The 11,701-nt window shown below is 41.1% G+C and overlaps 1 non-coding gene across 1 annotated transcript; it reads left to right on the top strand.

The window, feature by feature from the left end:
* Window positions 1–6,959: 6,959 nt before the first annotated feature.
* Window positions 6,960–7,067, top strand: LOC130964315 (small nucleolar RNA R71). Its single transcript, XR_009080415.1, has one exon. It is a non-coding gene; the product is annotated as a small nucleolar RNA R71 (small nucleolar RNA).
* Window positions 7,068–11,701: the final 4,634 nt, after the last annotated feature.

Here is an 11,701-nt window from a genome sequence, read left to right as displayed (position 1 = left end):
GGAATTTTAGACAGTTCGTAGATGATATGCTTGCTAACGGTTCGGCCTCCACCCACTTGGTGTAATAATCAATGGAAACAATAAGATACTTGACCTGTCCTGAGGCCACTGGGAAGGGACCCAGGAGGTCCACTCCCCATTGGGAGAAGGGCCGTGAAGGCAAAATGGATCTTAGTTTTTCTGTCGGTGTGCTGCGGAAGTTCGCATTTTCTTGGCGTTTCTTGTATTTCTTAATGAACTCACGAGCATCTGCCATCATAGAGGGTATGTAGTAACCAGCTCTAACGAGCTTCTGAGCTGAGAATTTTCCCCCCATGTGGTGTCCACAACATCTTTCATGCGCTTCTCTTAGGACATACTCCGTCTGATCGGGCCGTAAGCACTTCAGTAAGGGTTGGTTGAGCCTTCTCTTATATAGATGCCCCTGTACCACTGCATACTTAGCGGTTTCTCTTCTTACAACTTTGGCTTCTTTCTCATTTTTCGGAAACTATCCTTCTTCAATAAAATGCCAGATCGGGCTGATCCAAGAAAGAGGCTCTTCTTGAGCCTGGGTCAAATAGAGCGTCACTGACGACTTCTTCACTAAGCCTTGGATAAGAGGTCAGTTTTTGGGCTTGGTGCTAGCCAGTTTTGACAAATGGTCTGCTGGTGCGCGAAATTGTGAACTATACTTTTTCACAACTCTCATAATCGCTGGTAATGGCTCCAAAAAACTTAGTGCGCTCAATACCATGGCATTACACAACTTCGCACAACTAACCAGCAAGTGCACTGGGTCGTCCAAGTAATAAACCTTACGTGAGTAAGGGTCGATCCCACGGAGATTGTTAGTATTGAAGCAAGCTATGGTCATCTTGTAAATCTTAGTCAGGCAAACTCAGATATATATGGTGATGAACGAAAATAACATAAAAGATAAAGATAGTGATACTTATGTAATTCATTGGTAGGAACTTCAGATAAGCGCATGAAGATGCCTTCCCTTCCGTCTCTCTGCTTTCCTACTGTCTTCATCCAACCCTTCTTACTCCTTTCCATGGCAAGCTCGTATAGGGTCTCACTGTTGTCAGCAGCTACCTCCCATCCGCGCAGTGAAAGCTAATGCACACACTCTGTCACAGTGCTGCCAATCACCGGTTTGGTTCCCTCCCCTACCGGAATAGAATAACTCTTTTGCGTCTGTCACTAACGCCCAGTAGGTTACAGGTTTGAAGCACGTCACAGTCATTCAATCATTGAATCCTACTCAGAATACCACAGACAAGGTTAGACCTTCCGGATTCTCTTGAATGCTGCCATCAGTTCTTGCCTATACCACGAAGACTCTGATCTCACGGAATGGCTGGCTCGTTTGTCAGGCGAGCACTCGGTTGTCAGGCGATCAACCATGCATCGTGCAATCAGAAATCCAAGAGATATTCACTAAGCCTCAAATGCGTGTAGAACAAGAATGGTTGTCAGTCACCTTGTTCATGAGTGAGAATGGTGATGGGCGTCAATCATCACCTTCATCATGTTGAAGAACGAGTGATATCTTGGTAAAAGAACAAGTGGAATTGAATGGAAGAACAATAGTAATTGCATTAATACTCGAGGTACAGCAGAGCTCCACACCTTAATCTATGGTGTGTAGAAACTCCACCGTTGAAAATACATAAGCATAAGGTCTAGGCATGGCCGAATGGCCAGCCTCCCAAAGAGGGTTCAATCATAAAAACATGATCAAAAGATTTCTATACAATAGTAAAAGGTCCTACTTATAAGAAACTAGTAGCCTAGGGTGTACAGAAATGAGTAAATGACATAAAAATCCTCTTCCGGGCCCACTTGGTGTGTGCTTGGCCTGAGCAATGAAGCAATTTCGTGTAGAGACTCTTCTTGGAGTTAAACGCCAGCTTTGGTGCCAGTTTGGGCGTTTAACTCCCATTTGGGTGCCAGTTCCAGCGTTTAACGCTGGGATTCCTTGAGGTGACTTTGAACGCCGGTTTGGGCCATCAAATCTTGGGCAAAGTATGGACTATTATATATTGCTGGAAAGCCCAGGATGTCTACTTTCCAACGCCGTTAAGAGCGCGCCAATTGGGCTTCTGTAGCTCCAGAAAATCCACTTCGAGTGCAGGGAGGTCAGAATCCAACAGCATCTGCAGTCCTTTTTGGTCTCTGAATCAGATTTTTGCTCAGGTCCCTCAATTTCAGCCAGAAAATATCTGAAATCACAGAAAAACACACAAACTCATAGTAAAGTCCAGAAAAGTGAATTTTAATTAAAAACTAATAAAAATATACTAAAAACTAACTATATCATATCAAAAACATACTAAAAACAATGCCAAAAAGTATACAAATTATCCGCTCATCACAACACCAAACTTAAATTGTTGCTTGTCCCCAAGCAACTGAAAATCAAATAAGATAAAAAAGAAGAGAATATGCAATGAATTCCAAAAACATCTGTGAAGATCAGTATTAATCAGATGAGCGGGGCTTTTAACTTTTTGCCTCCGAACAGTTTTGGCATCTCACTCTATCCTTTGAAATCCAGAATGGTTGGCTTCTTTAGGAACTTAGAATCCAGATAGTGTTAATGATTCTCTTAGTAAAGTATGATGATTCTTGAACATAGCTACTTATTGAGTCTTGGCTGTGGCCCAAAGCACTCTGTCTTCCAATATTACCACCGGATACATACATGCCACAGACACATAATTGGGTGAACCTTTTCAGATTGTGACTCAGCTTTGCTAAAGTCCCCAATTAGAGGTGTCCAGAGTTCTTAAGCACACTCTTATTGCCTTGGATCACAACTCTTATTCTTCTATTTTTTTTTTCGTTTTCTTCTTCTCTTTTTTTTTTTCGGCTTTTTTTTTTTTGAAATGCTTTTTTTTTTCTTGCTTCAAGAATCATTTTATTGATTTTTCAGATCCTCAGTAACATGTCTCCTTTTTCATCATTCTTTCAAGAGCCAACATTCATGAACCACAAATTCAAGATACATATGCACTGTTTAAGCATACATTCAGAGAACAAAAATATTGCCACCACATCAAAATAATTAAACTGTTATAAAATTCAAAATTCATGCAATTCTTCCTTTTTCAATTAAGCACATTTTTATTCAAGAAAGGTGATGGATTCATAGGACATTCATAACTTTAAGGCATAGACACTAAGACACTAATGATCATAAGACACAAACATGGATAAACATAAGCATTAAAATTCGAAAAACAGAAGAACAATAACAAGGAAATCAAAGAACGGGTCCACCTTAGTGATGGCGGCTCTTTCTTGCTCTTGAAGATCCTATGGAGTGCTTGAGCTCCTCAATGTCTCTTCCTTGTCTTTGTTGCTCCTCCCTCATGATTCTTTGATCTTCTCTAATTTCATGAAGGATGATGGAGTGTTCTTGATGCTCCACCCTCAGTTGTCCCATGTTGGAACTTAGTTCTCCTAGGGAGGTGTTTAGTTGCTCCCAATAGTTCTGTGGAGGAAAATTCATCCCTTGAGGAATCTCAGGGATCTCATGATGAGTGAGATCTCTTGTGTACTCCATCCTTTTCTTGGTGATGGGCTTGTCCTCATCAATGGGAATGTCTCCCTCTATGTCAACTCCAACTGAATAACAGAGGTGACAAATGAGATGAGGAAAGGCTAACCTTGCCAAGGTGGAGGTCTTGTCCGCCACCTTATAGAGTTCTTGGGCTATAACCTCATGAACCTCTATTTCTTCTCCAATCATGATACTATGGATCATGATGGCCCGGTCTATGGTAACTTCGGACCGGTTGCTAGTGGGGATGATTGAGCGTTGTATGAACTCTAACCATCCTCTAGCCACGGGCTTGAGGTCATGCCTTCTCAATTGAACCGGCTTTCCTCTTGAATCTTGCTTCCATTGTGCGCCCTCTTCACATATGGTTGTGAGGACTTGGTCCAACCTTTGATCAAAGTTGACCCTTCTAGTGTAAGGATGCTCATCTCCTTGCATCATAGGCAAGTTGAACGCCACCCTTACACTCTCCGGACTAAAATCCAAGTATTTCCCCCGAACCATAGTGAGATAATTCTTTGGATTCGGGTTCACACTTTGGTCATGGTTCTTGGTGATCCATGCATTGGCATAGAACTCTTGAACCATCAAGATTCCGACTTGTTGAATGGGGTTGGTAAGAACTTCCCAACCTCTTCTTCGGATCTCATGGCGGATCTCCGGATATTCACCCTTTTTGAGTGAAAAGGGGACCTCGGAGATCACCTTCTTCAAGGCCACAACTTCATAGAAGTGGTCTTGATGCACCCTTGAGAGGAATCTATCCATCTCCCATGACTCGGAGGTGGAAGCTTTTGCCTTCCCTTTCCTCTTTCTAGAGGTTTCTCCGGCCTTGGATGCCATAAATGGTTATGGAAAAATGAAAAAGCAACGCTTTTACCACACCAAACTTAAAATGTTTGCTCGTCCTCGAGCAAAAGAAGAAAGAAGAGAGTAGAAGAAGAAGAAATGAGGAAGAGGGAGATGGTGGTGTATTCGGCCAAAAAGGGGGAAAAAAGGGTGTTTAGGTTGTGTGAAAATGAAGAGTTGAAGAAGGGTATTTATAGGAGAGAAGGGGGTGAATGGTGCGGCCATTATGGGTGGGTTTGGGAGGGAAAGTGGTTTGAATTTGAAGGGTGAGGTTGGTGGGGTTTTATGAAGGATGGATGTGAGTGGTGAAGAGAAAGATAGGATTGGATAGGTGAGGGGTTTTTTTGGGGAAGAGGTGTTGAGGTGATTGGTGAATGGGGGAAGAAGAGAGAGAGTGATGGTAGGGTCCTGTGGGGTCCACAGATCCTGTAGTGTCAAGGAAAAGTCATCCCTGCACCAAATGTTGCTCAAAATCACGTTTTGAGCCATTTCTGGCGTTAAACGCCGGGCTGGTGCCCATTCCTGGCGTTTAACGCCAGGTTCTTGCCCTTTACTGGCGTTTAACGCCAGTCTGGTGCCCCTTTCTGGCGTTAAACGCCCAGAATGGTGCCAGACTGGGCGTTAAACGCCCAACAGCTAGCAGTACTGGCGTTTGAACGCCAATTTCTTCTCCTCCAGGGTGTGCTGTTTTTCTTCCTGTTTTTCATTCTGTTTTTGCTTTTTTCATTGTTTTTGTGACTTCTTATGATCATCAACCTACAAAAAAGATAAAATAACAAAAGGAAATAGTTAATTATAAAACATTGGGTTGCCTCCCAACAAGCGCTTCTTTAATGTCATTAGCTTGACAGAGGGTTCTCATGGAGCCTCAGAGATACTCAGAACCGTGTTGGAACCTCCCAACACCAAACTTAGAGTTTGAATATGGGGGTTCAACACCAAACTTAGAGTTTGGTTGTGGCCTCCCAACACCAAACTTAGAGTTTGACTGTGGGGGCTCTGTTTGGCTCTGTTTTGAGAGGAGCTCTTCATGCTTCCTCTCCATGATGACAGAGGGATATCCTTGGGCCTTAAACACCAAGGATTTTTCATTCACTTGAATGATTAACTCTCCTCTGTCAACATCAATCACAGCCTTTGCTGTGGCTAGGAAGGGTCTGCCAAGGATGATGGATTCATCCATGCACTTCCCAGTCTCTAGGACTATGAAATCAGTAGGAATGTACTGGTCTTCAACTTTAACCAGAACACCCTCTACAAGTCCATGGGCTTGTTTTCTTGAGTTGTCTGCCATCTCTAATGAGATTCTTGCAGCTTGCACCTCTAAGATCCCTAATTTCTCCATTACAGAGAGGGGCATGAGGTTCACACTTGACCCTAAGTCACACAAGGCCTTCTTGAAGGTCATGGTGCCTATGGTGCAAGGTATAGAAAACTTCCCAGGATCCTGCCTCTTTTGAGGCAGTTTCTGCCTAGACAAGTCATCCAGTTCTTTGGTGAGCAAGGGAGGTTCATCCTCCCAAGTCTCATTTCCAAATAACTTGTCATTCAGTTTCATGATTGCTCCAAGGTATTTAGCAACTTGCTCTTCAGTGACATACTCATCCTCTTCAGAGGAAGAATACTCATCAGAGCTCATGAATGGCAGAAGTAAGTCCAATGGAATCTCTATGGTCTCATTTTGAGCCTCAGATTCCCATTGTTCCTCATTGAGGAACTCAGAGGGGATTGGTACACGCCCACTGAGGTCTTCCTCAGTGGCGTCCTCCTCCTCTCTTTCCTCTCCATATTCGGCCATGTCTATGGCTTTGCACTCTCCTTTTGGATTTTCTTCTGTATTACTTGGGAGAGTGCTAGGAGGGAGTTCAGTAACTTTCTTGCTCAGCTGACCCACTTGTCCTTCCAAATTTCTGATGGAGGACCTTGTTTCATTCATGAAACTTTGAGTGGTCTTTATTAGATCAGAGACCATTGTTGCTAAGTCAGAAGTATTCTGCTTAGAACTCTCTGTCTGTTGCTGAGAAGATGATGGAAAAGGCTTGCCATTGCTAAACCTGTTTCTTCCACCATTATTGTTATTGAAACCTTGTTGAGGTCTCTCTTGATTCTTCCATGAGAGATTTGGGTGATTTCTCCATGAAGAATTGTAGGTATTTCCATAGGGTTCTCCTAGGTAATTCACCTCTTCCATGGAAGGGTTCTCAGGATCATAAGCTTCTTCCTCAGATGAAGCATCCTTAGTACTGTTTGGTGCATTTTGCATTCCAGACAGACTTTGAGAAATCAAATTGACTTGTTGAGTCAATATCTTGTTCTGAGCCAATATGGCATTCAGAGTGTCAATCTCAAGAACTCCTTTCTTCTGACTAGTCCCATTGTTCACAGGATTCCTTTCAGAAGTGTACATGAATTGGTTATTTGCAACCATTTCAATCAATTCTTGAGCTTCTGCAGGCGTCTTCTTCAGATGAAGAGATCCTCCAGCAGAGCTATCCAAAGACATCTTGGATAGTTCAGAGAGACCATCATAGAAAATACCTATGATGCTCCATTCAGAAAGCATGTCTGAAGGACATCTTCTGATTAATTGTTTGTATCTTTCCCAAGCTTCATAGAGGGATTCTCCATCCTTCTGTCTGAAGGTTTGGACTTCCACTCTAAGCTTACTCCATCTTTGTGGTGGAAAGAACTTTGCCAAGAAGGCATTGACTAGCTTTTCCCAAGAGTCCAGGCTTTCTTTAGGTTGAGAATCCAACCATATTCTAGCTCTGTCTCTTACAGCAAAAGGGAATAGCATCAGTCTATAGACCTCAGGGTTAACCCCATTAGTCTTGACTGTGTCACAGATTTGCAAGAATTCAGCTAAAAACTGATGAGGATCTTCCATTGGAAGTCCATGGAACTTGCAATTCTGTTGCATTAGAGAAACTAATTGAGGCTTAAGCTCAAAGTTGTTTGCTCCAATGGCAGGGATAGAGATGCTTCTCCCATAGAAGTCGGGAGTAGGTGCAGTAAAGTCACCCAGCACCTTCCTTGCATTGTTGGCATTGTTGTTGTTTTCGGCTGCCATGGGTTCTTCTTCTTTGAAGAATTCGGTCAGGTCCTCTAAAGAGGGTTGTGCTTTGGCTTCTCTTAGCTTTCTCTTCAAGGTCCTTTCGGGTTCAAGATCAGCTTCAACAAGAATGCCTTTGTCTCTGCTCCTGCTCATATGAAAGAGAAGAGAAAAAGAAAATGTGGAATCCTCTATGTCACAGTATAGAGATTCCTTGAAATGTCAGAGGAAAAGAGAAATAGAAAGAAGAAGGAGAAGAAGAATTCGAACTTTAATTAGATAAGGTTCGAATTGTGCATTTAGAAGGAGTGGTACTCCATAAATAGAAGGATGTGAGAAGGAGGGAAGAGGATTTTCGAAAATTCAATTAAAAGATTTTGAAAACATTTTGAAAATTTGATTGATAATTTTCGAAAATTGAAAGTGGAAGAGAAATCAAGTGATTTTTGAAAAAGATTTTGAAATTAGAAACTAAAAAGAATTTGATTGAAAACTAATTTGAAAAAGATATGATAAAAAAATATGATTGAAAGGTTATGGTCTTAAAAAGATGTGATTGAGAAGATATGATTTGAAAACTATTTTAAAAGATATGATTTGAAAATAATTTTAAAAGATTTGATTTTGAAAATTAGTGACTTGCCTAACAAGAAAAGATATGATTCAAACATTAAACCTTTCTCAACAGAAAAGGTAACAAATTTGAGATGTTCAATCAAATCATTAATTGTTAGGAAGTATCTTTGAAAAAGGAAGGAAATTTATTTTGAAACCATTTGATTGAAAAGATATGATTTGAAAAAGATTTGATTTTGAAAAACTTTGAAAACTTGAAAAAAAATTGATTTGAAAACAAAATCTTCCCCCTAGCACCATCCTGGCGTTAAACGCCCAGAATGGTATACATTCTGGCGTTTAACGCCCAAAATGCTACCTTTTTGGGCGTTAAACGCCCAACCAGGTGCCCTGGCTGGCGTTTAAACGCCAGTCTGCCTTCTTCACTGGGCATTTTTGAATGCTCAGCTTTTTCTGTATAATTCCTCTGCAGTGTGTTCTGAATCTTCAATCCCTTGTATCATTGACTTGAAAAGACACAAATTAAAAATATTTTTGGATTTTTAATAATTAAAATGCAACAAGAATCAAATAACAATGCATGCAAGACACCAAACTTAGCAGTTTGTATACTACTGACACTAATGAACTGAAAATGCATATGAGACACACAAAATACTCAAGTCAATAGAATTCAAAGATCAGAGCAAGTGAATCATCAAGAACATCTTGAAGATCACTAAGACATATGAATGCATGCAATTGACACCAAACTTAGGATGAGACACTAGACTCAAACAAGAAATATTTTTGAATTTTATGATTTTGTAAATTTTTTTTTTGTGTTTTTCGAAAATTAAGTGGGAAAAGGTATCAAAATCCTTAATGAGAATTCCAGGAATCAGTGCAATGCTAGTCTAAGACTCCGGTCCAGGAATTAGACATGGCTTCACAGCCAGCCAAGCTTCCAAAGAAAGCTTCGGTCCAAAACACTAGACATGACCAAAGGTCAGCCAAGCCTCAGCAAATCACTGCTCCAAAAGCAAGATTGATACGAAATCAACAAGCTCTTGTGGTGATAAGTTGAAACCTCGGTCCAATCAGATTAGACATGGCTTCTCAGCCAGCCAGATTTCAACAAATCATCATGAAACTCTAGAATTCATCTTCAAGAATTTCGAAAAAAAAATACCTAATCTAAGCAACAAGATGAACCGTCAGTTGTCCAGCCTGAACAATCCCGGGCAATAACACCAAAAAAAAAATTTGATGTTGTTGCCGGATCTTGGTACTGATGTTACCAAAGGCTTGCTCAAATGGTACTAAACGGTTAGTAACCGTTTATTAATATTAATTAATTAAATTTGTAAATACCCTTCAATCCCCCACTATTTACAAAATTTAAATTTCATACAAGTATATGCATGAAGAATGTGTCACTAAGATTAAACATTCTTTTAGTGTAAATTTTAAAGTTCTAACGAAGTAATAGGTGTCTAATCGATTAAACCTATACTCCATTTGCTAGTACCAAAAATTACACACATTATTTATACCCTCTAAGTTCAAGAGTTTATAATTTTAAGCACTTATATGTCCTTGTACTCATCCTGGTTTCATGAATATTTACGAGAATAAAACCTTTAAAATTCTCGATTAGAGCGGCACTACTCTTATATTCATATAGGTGGAATCTTTTGATAAATAATATTATCATTCCATTAAGAGTTTTAACTCACCCTCCTAATTTATTGTAAATAGTACTAAATTCTATACCTTAGTGCTCCAATTGCTAAATAACTTGTTTAACAAAATATAATGAGACAAGTGATTTGGTGAAACAAAGTAAATAAAAGAAAAAGAAAACAAAGTAAACGAAGGCAAATGAACGTAAAAGAGGGATAACTGGTTGGATGGGAGGTCGTTAAGCCTTCAGAAGTAAAATCTCCTAAGGTTCATTGCATTCCATGTCCTCGGTACCTCCTTCCAGTCTAACCGCTCTAACTTGTAGGCATCTTTTACGTGCACTTCTTTTATCCTGTAAGGTCCTTCCCAATTAGAGGAGAGCTTACCTTCTCCGGGGGTCCGTAGACCGATATCGTTGTGTCGTAGCACCAGGTCGCCTTCTTCGAACCTCCTATTTTACACCTTGCGATTGTAACACAACGCTAACCTCTGCTTCAGCGCTGCTTCTGACAAGTGGGCCCTCTCCTTGGTCTCATCTATCAGTTCCTTTTTAGTCACCTTGTCACTTCCACCGAGGAGCAACCTTGGGCTCGATTCTCTAATTTCCACCAGAATCACCGTATCGACGCCATAAGTAAGCTGGAAGGGTGTCTTTTTGGTAGAAGATTGTGGTGTTATTCTATAAAACCATGGGACAGAGGCTAACTCATCTGCCCAGGAGCCCTTCCTCTAATCCAAGTTCTTCTTCAGCCCCCTGAGGATGACCCTGTTCGCTGCCACGACTTGTCCGTTGCTCTGGGGGTGTTCTATAGAGGAGAACTTTTGTTTGATTTCAAGTCCTACTAGAAACTTCCCAAATCTCTTGTCGAAAAACTGTGTTCCGTTATCCAAAACAACGACATCCAGAATTCCAAACATCGCGATTACTTGTCTTCAAAGGAATTTTAGACAGTTCGTAGATGATATGCTTGCTAACGGTTCGGCCTCCACCCACTTGGTGTAATAATCAATGGAAACAATAAGATACTTGACCTGTCCTGAGGCCACTGGGAAGGGACCCAGGAGGTCCACTCCCCATTGGGAGAAGGGCCGTGAAGGCAAAATGGATCTTAGTTTTTCTGTCGGTGTGCTGCGGAAGTTCGCATTTTCTTGGCGTTTCTTGTATTTCTTAATGAACTCACGAGCATCTGCCATCATAGAGGGTATGTAGTAACCAGCTCTAACGAGCTTCTGAGCTGAGAATTTTCCCCCCATGTGGTGTCCACAACATCTTTCATGCGCTTCTCTTAGGACATACTCCGTCTGATCGGGCCGTAAGCACTTCAGTAAGGGTTGGTTGAGCCTTCTCTTATATAGATGCCCCTGTACCACTGCATACTTAGCGGTTTCTCTTCTTACAACTTTGGCTTCTTTCTCATTTTTCGGAAACTATCCTTCTTCAATAAAATGCCAGATCGGGCTGATCCAAGAAAGAGGCTCTTCTTGAGCCTGGGTCAAATAGAGCGTCACTGACGACTTCTTCACTAAGCCTTGGATAAGAGGTCAGTTTTTGGGCTTGGTGCTAGCCAGTTTTGACAAATGGTCTGCTGGTGCGCGAAATTGTGAACTATACTTTTTCACAACTCTCATAATCGCTGGTAATGGCTCCAAAAACTTGGTGCGCTCAATACCATGGCATTACACAACTTCGCACAACTAACCAGCAAGTGCACTGGGTCGTCCAAGTAATAAACCTTACGTGAGTAAGGGTCGATCCCACGGAGATTGTTAGTATTGAAGCAAGCTATGGTCATCTTGTAAATCTTAGTCAGGCAAACTCAGATATATATGGTGATGAACGAAAATAACATAAAAGATAAAGATAGTGATACTTATGTAATTCATTGGTAGGAACTTCAGATAAGCGCATGAAGATGCCTTCCCTTCCGTCTCTCTGCTTTCCTACTGTCTTCATCCAACCCTTCTTACTCCTTTCCATGGCAAGCTCGTATAGGGTCTCACTGTTG

The sequence above is a fragment of the Arachis stenosperma genome, chromosome 2, assembly GCF_014773155.1.
Source record: "Arachis stenosperma cultivar V10309 chromosome 2, arast.V10309.gnm1.PFL2, whole genome shotgun sequence".
NCBI classification, from domain to species: Eukaryota; Viridiplantae; Streptophyta; class Magnoliopsida; order Fabales; family Fabaceae; genus Arachis; species Arachis stenosperma.
The sequence above is the reverse complement of the archived record's forward strand: the minus strand, read 5'-3'. Positions and strand labels throughout refer to the sequence as shown.